The sequence below is a fragment of the Bos grunniens genome, chromosome 23 (genome assembly GCF_055505025.1).
Source record: "Bos grunniens cultivar Pamir isolate PY7600 chromosome 23, Bosgru_T2T1.0, whole genome shotgun sequence".
Taxonomy (NCBI): domain Eukaryota; kingdom Metazoa; phylum Chordata; class Mammalia; order Artiodactyla; family Bovidae; genus Bos; species Bos grunniens.
Window position 1 is genome coordinate 45,989,773 of NC_141187.1, and position 14,419 is coordinate 46,004,191.

Below are 14,419 nucleotides of genomic sequence, written 5' to 3' on the forward strand. Positions count from 1 at the left end.
GCCCTCCAGGCTCCTCTGTCCATGGGATTCTCCAGGCTAGAATACTGGAGTGGGTTGCCATGCCCTCCTCCAGGGGGCCTTCCCAACCCAGGGATCAAACTTGCATCTCCTGCATTGGCAGGTGGATTCTTTACCGCTGAGCCACCAGGGAAGCCCCTATTTATCCATACCTCTCCAATTTTTCGTGACCAAGCTTAAATCCCAACTCTCGGAAAACTTCTATACATAAATCCAGAAAAGCTGTTTTTCTTACCTTTCTTGGCACCCCACAGAACTTCGTCTATCCAAACAACTAGATGGAATGCAGGATCTATTTAAGGGATTTAGCTTTATCCCCTTCGCCCACTGTCACTGTCGTCTCACTTATTTCTCCAGTTCTCTACTAGGCGTGAGCTTCTTTTCCATCTCCGAGATTTTTAAACTACCTGATGGGTAAATCTCTCTTCCATCTTCCCTAGTGGTAGGAAAATGGACCCTGCAACACAAGTGCAACCCTTGAAACACAGCACGTGTTCAAACGTGGCTGAACTCACGCCTGTCAGAGCTAGTGACCAGACAAAACGTCTCGACTACCTTACTCAGGCCCACTTGGCACGGCGACTCAGGGTGGAAAATCGAGCTGAAAATGTCTTTTCCCAGGGGAAAAGGAAGCAGCCAAGAACTGATCTAACCGATCAGCAGAACTGGAGTGGGGATGTGGAGGAGGAGAGGGGGTGCAGAAACAAAGCCCCACAAAGTTCTCAGGAGAGCAGCCTCTCTCCCCTTTGTCTCCTTTTGGGCACCAGACTTCACAACGACGACAGGCCGCGGCTCTGGCTCAAAGATGAACTTCCATTCTCCACACTCAGATACACCCGATTTCAACAACATCGTTTCATGGGGGTGAAAGGGCTTATCATCACAGCTGAGGTCATGGGCATTAGAATCGTTGCAACTACAAGCCAGTGATTTTACTCACTACTATTAACAAAACTCAGTAAATTACACTCACGGTGCTGTTACTAAAATAGCATCACTAAACAGCCTGCTGGAGTTACTTGCTGTGGAAAGAGAGGAATTCCATCGGGTTTGCCTCAGTGCTCTGCTGCAGAGTGGGCCTGGAACACTCCGCCCCTACTGCTTGTTCAATTAGGGTGTATACCGAAGTCACCCTTGGGGTGCACATATCTGTAAACTTCCCACTTGGGACTGAAAAGCAAGATCCTCACTTGCTGTCCCAAGAACTGACTTTGCAAGTGGCTGCGCCTGGACACAGACCTGGGCGGGACAGGCACCAGAAGAAGCAGGGGCGCACCCTGTCCAAGAAGCACGGCAAATCATTCCAGGTCCCAGAGTCACGGTTCCCGATATTCACGAAGGCCGAGGACAGTCCGTCACTCCTAACTTTGCCGAGAAACACACCTAAGTCCCGGGCACGGACAGGCAGGCCCCGGGGTTCACTGGGCTGGTGGGCAGGCTGCCCTGTATCCACTCCTCAGACCGTCACTGTCCTTTTACTCTTCTCTGTCAAGAGTGCAAGATTCCAGCAAACCCCAAGCCCTCTGGCTCTCCCTCCGAAAACCTGCCCAGACCGCCCATCTCCCCTCCTGGCCCTGGCCCGCATCTCCCACCCAGACCTCCATGCCAGCCTCCGCGTCTCTCAGCCCATTCCCTGCTGGACCCCACACGCAGCCACATCTGCCAAGAGAGCCAGTCCGCTCCCTCGCCTCATTCTCACCTACGGCATCTACTGGCATCCTTAATACACTGTAATTAACTTAAGTCCACTTGTTTGATGCTTGTCTGTATGTCTCTAGCTGTGATTTTTGGCCAGGGGTGATTCTGTGCTTCAAAGGGTATCTGACAATGTCTGGAGACACTTCTGGTTGTCACAGCGGAGCAGGAGGGCTTGGCATCCACTGGGTGTAGGCCAGGGATGCTGCTAAACATCCCACAACACACAGGACAACCCTGCCAACAAAGAGTTACCTGCCCAAAACGTCAACAGTGCCAAGACTGAGAAACTCCGCTCTGTGGAGTTTGTGCTGTTTTAGGCATTAAGTCACGTCTGACTCTTGTGACCCCATGGACTGCAGCCCACCAGGTTCCTCTGTCCATGGGATTCTCCAGGCAAGAATACTAGAGTAGACTACCATTTCCTTCTCCAGGGGATCTTCCTGACCCAGGGATTGAACCCACATCTCCTGCACTGCAGGAGGATTCTTTAGCACTGAGCCACCTGGGAAGCCCCAAACTCTGCTTTAAAATGATCCATATTTGAATGGATATCTGAAAAAGGTTCAGTATTACTTTAATCATATTCTCTATTCTTCTTTTATCCTAGTAATTATTTCCAAATGGAGCAATAAAACATAATTTGGATTACAACCTTATACTTTAACATAATGAATGGCAGTACATGACAGCAATAACTATTGCCATGGGTGTGAAGGGAACCAGCCTTCACATTTGCTAGAACTAAAGGACTCACATGTATTCTGTTGTCAAATATGAAAAAAAACTGAGGAAAGAAGAGGTGCCAACTTCTGCTATCACTTGGCTAAGATATAAAAAAGCTGGGATTCCATCTCAGGAAGCCCGGACGGAAAGCTTTTCACACTATGCCAGGCTAGCGTATTAACATGCAAAACACAGAGTGGTGGCCAAAACCTGTCATGGGTTCAAATCCCAGTCCATCTCTTATCTCTGTGACATTAAATTATCCTCTAGACCTCAGTTTCCTTGCCCATAACATGGGAGGGGCAGATAGGGAGGGAGAAAAAAAAAAACTGCACCTCCCTTACAAAAGTGTGTGAGATTCAGAAAAGACGACAAGGTAGATGTTTAGAATACTACTGTAGCTTGTAGTTAACATTCACATGGAATTCTCCAGGCCAGAATACTGGAGTGGGTAGCCTTTCCCTTCTCTAAGGGACCTTCCCAACCCAGGGATCGAACCCAGGTCTCCTGCACTGCAGGCAGATTCTTGGGTCATATGGGACGCCCAAGAATTACCTGTTATTATCTAACCATATGCAAATATTTCACACCTCATCGCCCTTTCACTTGCATGAGTAATCAAGAAAACTGATTTTGGCCTCCTGTTGAATGGGTATACCTGGGAATTAATTTAAAAACTAAGAAAAATAATGAAAAATATTAACTCCATCAACATCTATACCTAGTAATGTATAAACTTTTATGCCTTTAAATTGGAGAAGGAAATGGCAACCCACTCCAGTACTCTTGTCTTGAAAATCCCATGGACGGAGGAGCTTGGTGCAGGCTACTGTCCATGGGGTCGCAAAGAGTCAGGCACGACTAAGCGACTTCGCTCACTTTACTTATGCCTTTAAATATTTTCTTTAAGAAGTAAGGAAATTATTCTTAATATACAATATTTCAAACACAAAAGAAGTAGAAGGTTTTAGTAAGCCAAATAAAGTTATCACTTAAGGAAGTTTTAAATATATATACAATCTCTACTTTTATTGAAAAATTTCCAAAATGCCTTAATGTGAAATCATAGTTTCCAAGTAAATTCAGTAATAAATTTGTACATTTTACAAATCTTTACAGTAGTACCATGTACCACTATGTATCATACCATGTCTAGATTTTACTTAACACTACCTTTATTTAAAAAAAAAAAAAGGACTTGGTTTAGCATTTCTTTCATAGGTTAAATTAGGCAATTCGTTATCCTTAAAAATAAGCTGTAATAAGCAGTTAATGACTGTAACAGCCATACAACACATCTTCACCTAAACCATTTCTGACTCAACTACTATAAAACAATCATTCGGATTTCATCAGAAGACTGAGATGTCAAATAAGTTTTTTATATTTGGTAAGTTTAACATCTTATATGACTTCCTCAAGAGAAACATATATTGATGGAGAAATATTTTAAACAGCAGCTCAGAGTTTAAGCTAAAATTACCAATCACATTTGTTGTTAAACAAAGGCGTTATCCACAATGATAGCCACAAGAAAACAAAAGACCAAAATAGTCATCATATTCAATCTACCACTGACGTCAAGAGAACAAACCAATAAGGCCCCCCAAAATGATGCTACTATAAACGTGTTAACAAGAATTTTCTGTTTGACATAAAACTATTTCCAATAAAACCTATTAACAGCACTGACAAAATTCCTAACATTCACCTAAGACACAAGCAGGTTTATCTATAAAACACACCACTGGTTTTCCTCTACCTATTACGTAGGAAAATCCTCACAACTTTCATTGTTCCATGCTCTCATATGCTCCGGCTACACAGCTCTAACACCCGTATGCTCAGGACCCCAGTTAGTGACACATTCATGTCTGGCTCCAGGCTCACCTACCCTGTTAGATCTTTCTGAGTGTATCATTCCCATCATCGTTTATTTGCCTTGCTGTTTTGTCATTCACCTATACGCAAACATGCCGACTGAAGTGAGTCGGTTTCTTGTTGTAACAAGGGCGTACGTTTGGTTTAATCTGATTCAACTCTTTTCATCGAATCTCGAGTGGAAGAAATCAGGAAGGGTGGGAATACATACAACATTACAATCCATTCACTTCACACAGAGAATCCACAGGCACTTCCACGAACACGTCTGTCACCCCCAGGGGTCTCTGCAGTCACGTTACCAGGTGTGACAGGCCAGCCGGCCCCCCGTGATCTGAGCCACCTGGGCCCCCCGCCCCGCACGTCACATTCGGGAGCAGCGCTGAGAAGGAACTGCTCGCTCAGGCTGCGGTCCTAGGAGTCCTCCCCCACTACCTCTCCATGGCAACGCAGCTACAGAAAAGCCAGTCCACCTCTTACGCAAATGAAAAAGAGGCCACAAATGTCAGCAGTCACAACATCCACCTCTTCCCTCCCTGCTTAATTTCCTTCTTAAAGTAACCGCGGTGCATTCTTCTCACTCTGTATTTTCAGAACACCTTCCACCGTTCCATGGATGGGAGAGCAGTTTAGGAAAATCAGAGTTAAAAAAAAAATCCATCTGTATGACCACTTACATAACGTAACTGAGAATCCAAAGAGGGGTATGATTTGCTGAGGTTCATTTACCGAGGCAGTATCTCATTGCATCCCCTTTGTATCTGGGCATCCTAGTGTTTGAGAGAAGAATCCTTTACGATATTAACCATCCTGCAATTTGGCTTTCTTAGAGACACAGAGAAAGAGGAGCAGGGAAACCATCCATTATGATTACCAGGAAACACTCAGCACTCAACACACACTGTTTCCTCTGCAAGTTCACGTTTCTTTAGAAAAATCAAGGTTTGATTTTACTTTTTTGAGCAGTCAATTATCTATTAATAATGCTACAGCATGGAAAAGCTGAATAGATTATCCTTCAACTGTTATCAGGTTTAGCTTATATTGTAACTGAACAGTTTCCTTTCATAAATATATTTTTAAAAAATATATAATGGCTAGTTTACACTTCATATGGCTACAGATTGGAGAACAGAAGCAATTCTTATCCACAGAACCATGACTAACAGCACCTGATAAATTTTAAAATGCCTTTATCTTAAAACATGTTTTAATCCCTAAGATGCAACAAAGTATCAAAGTCTGTAAACTGTCATTTGACATGTGATTATCTATTAATGAGAATTCTGACTGAGTTCGCAGGGAGCAAGCTCCCACGGGTGGTTGATGAAGAACATAAATGTGGGTGTGGTTGTCTTAATATCTCTAAAAGATGTATTTTCCAAGGGAAAGCAAGTGAGAATCCAAAACACTTACATTACCTAAAAAACAATAGCAAAAAATTTTAAATATACCCAGGTGTGTGGACACACTTCCTGTCTCATGAAAAATGCAGCTTTAAAAGTTTCATTTATTACTCAGCATTTATCAAACACCTACCAGTGTGCTGGGCAACCTAAGTTTGGGAACAAATGTGAAGAAAAGAGATGCTGATATTTAAAAACGAAACCTAAATGATGTGGAAAGAACTGCATCTGGTACAGCCAGAGGAACACACGACTCGAACAAAGGCCCGGAGGCAGGAGGAGCCGCCGCAAGCCAGCGCGTGGGTAAGGCCTGACACAGCGCTCGTACAAGGCAGCCACTAGATTGATAAATGAAAAATTACATATGACCTGTGTGCACATGAAGGGCAACAAGGACGGAAGGTCCAACAGCTGAGCATCAGCTACGGTTAAGGAGCGGTGGGATGAGGCGCTGTCACAAAACACCATTCTGGGGTGGTGGCTGCTGTCCCTCAACTGGCCCAGCCCAGGGTTGTGAGAGCTGGACCATAATGAAAGCTGAGCACCGAAGGATTGATGCTTTTAAACTGTGGTGTTGGAGAAGACTCTTGAGAGTCCCTTGAACTGAAAGAAGATCCAACCAGTCCATCCTACAGGAAATCAGTCCTGAATATTCTTTGGAAGGACTGATGCTGAAGCTGAAACTCCAATACTTCGGCCACCTGATGCAAAGAGCTGACTCACTGGAAAAGACCTTGATGCTGGGCAAGACTGAAGGCAGGAGAAGGGGATGACAGAGATGAGAAGGTTGGATGGCATCACCAGCTCGATGGACATGAGTTTGAGCAGACTCCAGGAGCTGGTGATGTACAGGGAACCGTGGCATGCTGCAGTCCATGGGGTCTCAAAGAGCTGGACACAACTGAGCAACTGACCTGAACTGAGGGTTCTGGAGGATTCCCCAGGGCAAAGCTCTAGGGAAGATGGATGAGTCCATAGCAGAAATGGAGTCAAGAGGTTCTGGGAAAAGCATGAAGCTGGAAACAGCACATCAAGTCAGTCGAACCATAGGCAGGTAGGCATCCAGCCTTTCTGAAGTTCACGTGTAAAAGAGAAAGATGTGGCTGCAGAAGAAGGCAAGATTAGGAAGGACTAAAAGCCACAAAAAGGATCTGAGCCTTTATCCTGAGGCACATGGTAACAGTACAGGATTTCAGAGAACGTGTGATACCAGATTAAAAATTACTCAAGTGATCACTCAAATGGCTTTTGGATCTACAGTGGGAACTCCTCCCCCAGGAAAAAGAAAATAAAAAAAAACCTATGAGATAAGCACATTAGGAATGCCTAAGAATCTCAATGAAATAGCCATTAAACACACAGAGAGTAAGCTACCTTAAAGAGAGGTGCTGAATGAAATTTTCTTTCTCAAAGCCTCGAACAGGTCAACCCAGTGTGAACCAGATCATCAGACTTATGTCAAGAGACCAGGAGTCCAGTGTCAGCAGGGCCACCACCTCCAAGGAGCTGTATGAACTGGGATGCCTGCCCAAGTGGGGAGTCACCCCACAAAACTGGGGAATCCACCTCCTGCCTCTAGGCTCCATTCCATAATACAGTATCCCCACGTAAGCTCTTTATTCGGGTTATCTGTCTCCCAAGCTAGATTTTATAGGCTAGAGCCACATTTTGTTCATTTTTATAAACTTAACATCTAACAAAATATTTGCTCTATCAGAAATGCCCCAAAATATTTTGAACAAATAATCTTCAGGTTCTTTTCAGCTATTAAGAGCAATGACTCTAGAATTTCATTTGGGAATCAACTTGAAAAGAGCCAGCCAACTCAAAAGTTGGCCTAAGATGTAATTTACATCACCAATTGTTTCCTTTCACCTTTCTTTGACTATCTGCATGTCACTAAACATAGCACTGGGGGAATGCTATTTTCAAAAACTGAAGTTTTCAGACTAACTTGTAAGAACTTTATAAACACAGGAAACATAAATTTTATATGTTTTCCAAATCATCAGCAATACTGACAACTAGCAAATGCTCCTAGATCAAAACCCTCTACTTTATAGCAGCATTTTGGTTTTAAATGATCTTCTTTCTCAAACCCACACATTTAGCTTCTAGATTCCATTAAAAATGGGTAGAAGAACATACCCAGACATCTCAGAGATGTGGAGGCATTTTTAAAAACAGATGTATCAGCAGTGAGAATACATTTGAACATCTGGATTTCTTCCTTCCCACACTAAAGAGGGGCTTCCCTGGTAGCTCAGCTGGTAAAGCATCTGCCTGAAATATAGGAGACCCCAGTTCAATTCCTGGGTCAGGAAGCTCTCCCGGAAGAGACGTGATGACCCAACATTCAGGCTTCAGAGATTTATTAACTCACGCCCTAATATTCTTCACATTTTACAACCATTGTGTCATGATTATTGACTGTTAGGAGGGATTTCAAAGAAATATCAACTCCCCTCCCAACCTCCAAAAATACATTTCATACTAACCATTCTAATCTATTTAAAAAAGATAACTGAAATGACCTTTTAAAATCGTTTATGTCTCAGATTGTAGGATGTGCACATTAACTTCAAGACCATCTTCTAGACAACACTCACAAGCGAAACTCCCAGAATGGGGGCAAGGGTGAGCATGAGCTTGCTTTTAAGTTCCTAGGCTAGTGACTCCTCATCATTTCGAGGGTGAGGACCTCTGTTTAAAAAAAAATTCTGGAGCCCTCCCAGGGATCATGGATATAGTTTTACTCCCTGATTGATTTAGGAATCTTATCGATGATAAAAGTATATAAAAGCAACTTTCAAGTGGATCTGTATTTCACTAGTCACAGTACTATCTATATCACTGATCCAATTAAAATAAAGGAGCTCCAAAACGTATTAAATGACTGAAAGACCACCACACCAGTTTTACCTCAGTAATAAAAGGATAGAGTGACATCAGAAAAATCTATTCCTACAATTCACTACAATTCCATATGGAAAAATATCACTATAGAAGTCAAAACAAAGTAATAAAAATTGCATACCAATTCCCATCAAAATGCCCAGAAAGTTACACTTAGAAGATAATTTCTGAAACTACGTAAATAAGATCCACAAGAAGCTAACTGCGACCACTGTATTTAACTGCAGACTACCAGAAGCATTAGCATCAATGTCAGAATTTAATCAGTGGTACTATTTGATGGACAACTCGATAAAGTAAGAAAGGAAATTTTAAAGAGGCATGAAAATTGTAAAGGAAGAAACAAAATCATTTATTTGCAGCTAATATGACAATCTAATGAGGAAAACTAAGAAAATCAACTGAACTGTTTAAGATTGAGTAAGAATTCAGTAAAGCGTGTGTGCGCTCAGTCGGGTCTGACTCTCTGCGGCCCCATGGACTATACAGCCCGCCAGGCTCCTCTGTCCATGGGATTCCCCAGGCAAGAACGCTAGACTGGGTTACCATTTCCTACTCCGGGGATCTTCCCGACCCAGGGATGGAACCTGCATCTCTTGTGTCTCTGCACTGGCAGGTGGGTTCTTTACCACTGCACCACCTGGGAAGCCCTACAGCAGCCATATCAGAGTCAACTCACAGAAGTAGATGGTTGTAATGTGCTTTTAAACGTACCGCAAGCAAAACCAAAAACAGAACATACAGACAGATAAGGTAAATGTGGCAAGATGTTAACATATGTGAATTTAAGTGCAGGAAACACGAGTATCAGCTAATCTTAGTGCTTTTAAGACTATCACATTCCTTTAGCCTAAGGCTCCATATAACATGGGAAGTAAATTCAAGTCACTTCCTTCCTCCTCAAATCTTCTCCCGTTGCCCAGTTACCATGCTGGCAGTTTATTTATCCTGTTTCACCGCCAAATAAATCTGAGGGCATTTAAGCTTATTTTCTGCTCTGTATTCTGTGCTGTGGCTCTTCATTAACTCATCACTCTAGATCTCAGCTTTTGTTCCAACTTTTGTACCCAATGGAGGCTAAATCTACTCCGGACCCTGAAACAGCCCAGAGGCTTTCTAGCTCCATACACATCTCTGTTAACTAAATTGCTGAGCAATGAAATGTGAAACAAAAGAACCAAATGTTACGTCATCCTTGCCTTGAGTATTCCATGACGCATGGTCCCCTTAAATGATGCACTGAGACCTCCACGTCTCACTGCACTGACGTTATAAACAGCACTGGCTTCACTGGCTCTCTGTCTTGGGTACGTGTTTATCCACATCATTGTGCTCATTTTGGGCTTAACTTACTGTGTGAGCAGGTTGGTGCTTTTTGACCATAATGATGAAATCTCATGTGCCAAAAGCACAATGCTGGCTGAAAGAATTCAACTCATACCTTGAAATTTGCTAACTCAGAAAATATTCTAGCTCAGAAGCCAAACACTCAACCAGAGGATGAATGATTTCTTCTCTCCTAGACTGGGTATTTGGTGACAGGAAGACATAAAACGCCTGTATTGTATCATCTGGTTTGTGGCAACTCCTCGGATCAAGCACAGAGGTTTTGTAATTTAAATATAAGCTATGAAAGATAACAAAATCAGTAAGATAATAAGCAACTCCTACAGCTCAACTCCAGAAAAATAAACGACCCAATCAAAAAATGGGCCAAAGAACTAAATAGACATTTCTCCAAAGAAGACATACAGATGGCTAACAAACACATGAAAAGATGCTCAACATCACTCATTATCAGAGAAATGCAAATCAAAACCACTATGAGGTACCATTTCACACCAGTCAGAATGGCTGCGATCCAAAAGTCTACAAATAATAAATGCTGGAGAGGGTGTGGAGAAAAGGGAACCCTCTTACACTGTTGGTGGGAATGCAAACTAGTACAACCACTATGGAGAACAGTGTGGAGATTCCTTAAAAAACTGGAAATAGAACCACCTTATGATCCAGCAATCCCACTGCTGGGCATACACACTGAGGAAACCAGAAGGGAAAGAGACACGTGTACCCCAATGTTCATCGCAGCACTGTTTATAATAGCCAAGACATGGAAGCAACCTAGATGTCCATCAGCAGATGAATGGATAATAAAGCTGTGGTACATATACACAATGGAGTATTACTCAGCCATTAAAAAGAATACATTTGAATCAGTTCTAATGAGGTGGATGAAACTGGAGCCTATTATACAGAGTGAAGTAAGCCAGAAGGAAAAACATAAATACAGTATACTAACGCATATATATGGAATTTAGAAAGATGGTAACAATAACCCGGTGTACGAGACAGCAAAAGAGACACTGATGTATAGAACAGTCTTATGGACTCTGTGGGAGAGGGAGAGGGTGGGAAGATTTGGGAGAATGGCATTGAAACATGTAAAATATCATGTAGGAAACGAGTTGCCAGTCCAGGTTCGATGCACGATGCTGGATGCTTGGGGCTGGTGCACTGGGACGGCCTAGAGGGATGGTATGGGGAGGGAGGAGGGAGGAGGGTTCAGGATGGGGAACACATGTATACCTGTGGCAGATTCATTTTGATATTTGGCAAAACTAAGACAATTATGTAAAGTTTAAAAATAAAATAAAAGTAGAAAAAAAAATTAGTAAGAATAATTTTAATTGAAGAATTGTTTTCTTTCCACTTTAGATTCCTCAAGTATAAGTTCTAATAGCCCCTTGTGACTTTTGGTTTGCAACATTAATTACAATTTTAATTCTATAATAGTTTAGGTAATTGTTTCATATTATACTTTCCCACCAAGCAAAAAACTCTAAAGAAGAGGAACCTTGTCCATCTAGTTTTGCATTGAAGCCTGACTCCTGGGCATGAAGACATTCAATCTTCATGGAAGAGTGGATGACAGGAGATCAAACTGAAACAAATGACAGTTAAGTTTCTAAAACAAGTATTTAAAATACAACGTATTTTTATTAAAAAGATTACAGGATAAATATAAAAATGAGTATTACAATCCTGAATCAGCTTCTCAAATGCTCAGAGTTTTCAATGAACAAGAAGCAAGACATTTCTGATCAAATAATGTGCTATGCCATCAAATCATGTTAATTAGAAAAGTGAAGAAAAGGTTCTACAATAATGATTAAATGGAAATAAATCAAGCATACAGCAGCAAGAGAATGTGAATTATGACAAAGTAGTATGATGCAATGTCATGCAGTCATTTGAAACAAAGTCTAAGAGGAATACGAATGACATTGAGAAATACTAGTGACAGATACCATTAAGGGGGAGCACTGGAAGATAAGTACTGTATGATCCCAACTGTGCTTTATAATGTATACGTATGTAATTATATGTGCGTTTGCAGACGCATGCAAAGGTACACGTATATTGTCTAGACACATGTATGCTATGCTAAGTCGCTTCAGTCATGTCCGACTCTGTGTGACCCCATAGACGGCAGCCCACCAGGCTCCCCCGTCCCTGGGATTCTCCAGGCAAGAACACTGGAGTGGGTTGCCATTTCCTTCTGCAATGCATGAAAGTGAAAAGTCAAAGTGAAGACACACGTATACATATACGTATATGAAATGTCAGATTGTTACTAGTTATTTCTGGATGACACAGTGATGAGTCAAATTTTCTGCAATAAACATATCAACAAAAAAATTTTTTTTCTTTTTTTTTGGTAAATCTGCCTACAGAGAGCGAGCGAAAGATGGACCTTAATTTCCACAGCATAAACATAGGTTTCAATCTAATTACTGACACAATCACCAGGCAAATGTGTGAACCAAACATAATACTCTAACATGCCCCACACTGCATCAGAGCTGACTAAAGGAGCTCAGATCAAAGTTACCTGAATGTAGAGCAGACACTTTATATACCTGCTGCTGAGAGCCAAGCGCTAGAGTTTCAAAGCTACTAGCTTTCAAGCAGGGGCTTCCCTGGTAGCTCAGCTGGTAAAGAATCTGCCTGTGTAATGCAGGAGACCTGGGTTCGATCCCTGGGTTGGGAAGATTCCCTGGAGAAGGGAATGGCTATCCACTCCAGTACACTTGCCTGGAGAATCCCCATGAACAGACCCCATGGGCTACACTCCATGGGGTCGCCAAGAGTCAGACTAAGCACAGCACAGCTTTCAAGTATAGTAGACTCTTCTTGCAATGCAGGGAAAAGATATATCTTTTTTATTCTCTGATTTTAACAAGATATCTCTCTTATTTTTAATGGCAAATGATGAAAATGTATACATTTCTCTCCTGTTATTCTACTTGTAAGACTCTTTATTTAAAAAAATTACCTTAAATATGGAATAATAAAATAATCACCACCCATGCAAATATTTATCACAGTAGTACTTACTTTAGAGAAGAATGGGAAGCCACCACATAATAGAGTTGTGCATGTTTATTCTTATGGTCTTAGGTCATCTCTTGTTTTGTTTGGGGTTTGACCAAACTGGGAAAGGAAAAGTGGCATTTTATTTTCTCTCCCACCATACCCTGACGGCAGCAGCGTGTAAGCTGCACACCTGTCCCCCTAGTACCAACAGGCTCATTTCAGTTCCGACATGGAGTCAACTCTGCTCTTTCCAGGTGCTGGTACAGGTCCACAATTCCCCCCAAGGGCCTAGAACCTTTCTATTGCTCTTCTGCACCAAGATGCGCAGTATCTCTTTATGTTTTCCTGATCTATCCAAACATTTGGGTTAGTTATAATTAAGAACAAGACCTTCTAGAACTAACACCCAAAAAAGATGTCCTTTTCATTATAGGGGACTGGAATGCAAAAGTAGGAAGTCAAGAAATACCTAGAGGAACAGGCAAATTTGGCCTTGGAGTACAGAATGAAGCGGGGCAAAGGCTAATAGAGTTTTGCCAAGAGAACGTGCTGGTCATAGCAAAAACACTCTTCCAACAACACAAGAGAAGACTCTACACATGGACATCACCAGATGGTCAACACCAAAATCAGACTGATTATATTCTTTGCAGCCAAAGACAGAGAAGTTCTATATAGTTGGCAAAATCAAGATCAGGAGCTGACTGTGGCACAGACCATGAACTCCTTATTGCCAAATTCAGACTTAAATTGAAGAAGGCAGGGAAAACCACTAGACCATTCAGATATGACCTAAATCAAATCCCTTATGATTATACAGTGGAAGTGGCAAACAGACCCAATGAATTAGATCTGATAGACAGAGTGCCTGAAGAACTATGGACGGAAGTTCCTGATATTGTAAAGGAGGCAGGGATCAAGACTGTCCCCAAGGAAAAGAAATGCAAAAAGGCAAAATGGTTGTCTGAGGGAGCCTTTCAAATAGCTGTGAATAGAAGAAAAGTGAAAGGCAAAGAAAAAAGGAAAGATATACCCATTTGAATGCAGAGTTCCAAAGAAAAGCAAGGAGAGATAAGAAAGCCTTCCTCCGGCGATCAATGCAAAGAAATAGAGGAAAACAATAGAACGGGAAAGTCTAGAGATCTCTTCAAGAAAATGAGAGATACCAAGGGAACATTTCATGCAAAGATGGGCACAATAAAAGACATAAATGGTATGGACCTAACAGAAGCAGATATTAAGAAAAGGTGGCAAGAATACACAGAAGAACTATACAAAAAAGATCTTCAAGACCCAGATAATCACGATGGTGTGATCAACATAGAGCCAGATATCCTGGAAAGTGAAGTCAAATGGGCCTTAGGAAGCATCACTACAAAGTTAGGGGAGGTGATGGAATT

General features: G+C 41.9%; 1 protein-coding gene across 11 annotated transcripts in view; it reads right to left on the reverse strand.

Moving 5' to 3' along the window:
- The window catches only part of HIVEP1 (HIVEP zinc finger 1), a 136,765-nt gene that overhangs the window by 73,449 nt on the left and 48,897 nt on the right, over nucleotides 1-14,419 (reverse strand). Inside the window, exon 2 of one of the 11 annotated variants that reach the window (XM_086370297.1) lies at nucleotides 13,041-13,136. The exons of 9 other annotated variants lie outside the window; for them this stretch is intronic. The gene's annotated coding sequence lies outside the window, so the exon portion shown is untranslated. Of the gene's footprint in view, nucleotides 1-4,531; nucleotides 4,604-13,040; nucleotides 13,137-14,419 lie in introns of those variants that run through there. One more of the 11 variants, XM_086370298.1, reaches the window with a different exon arrangement.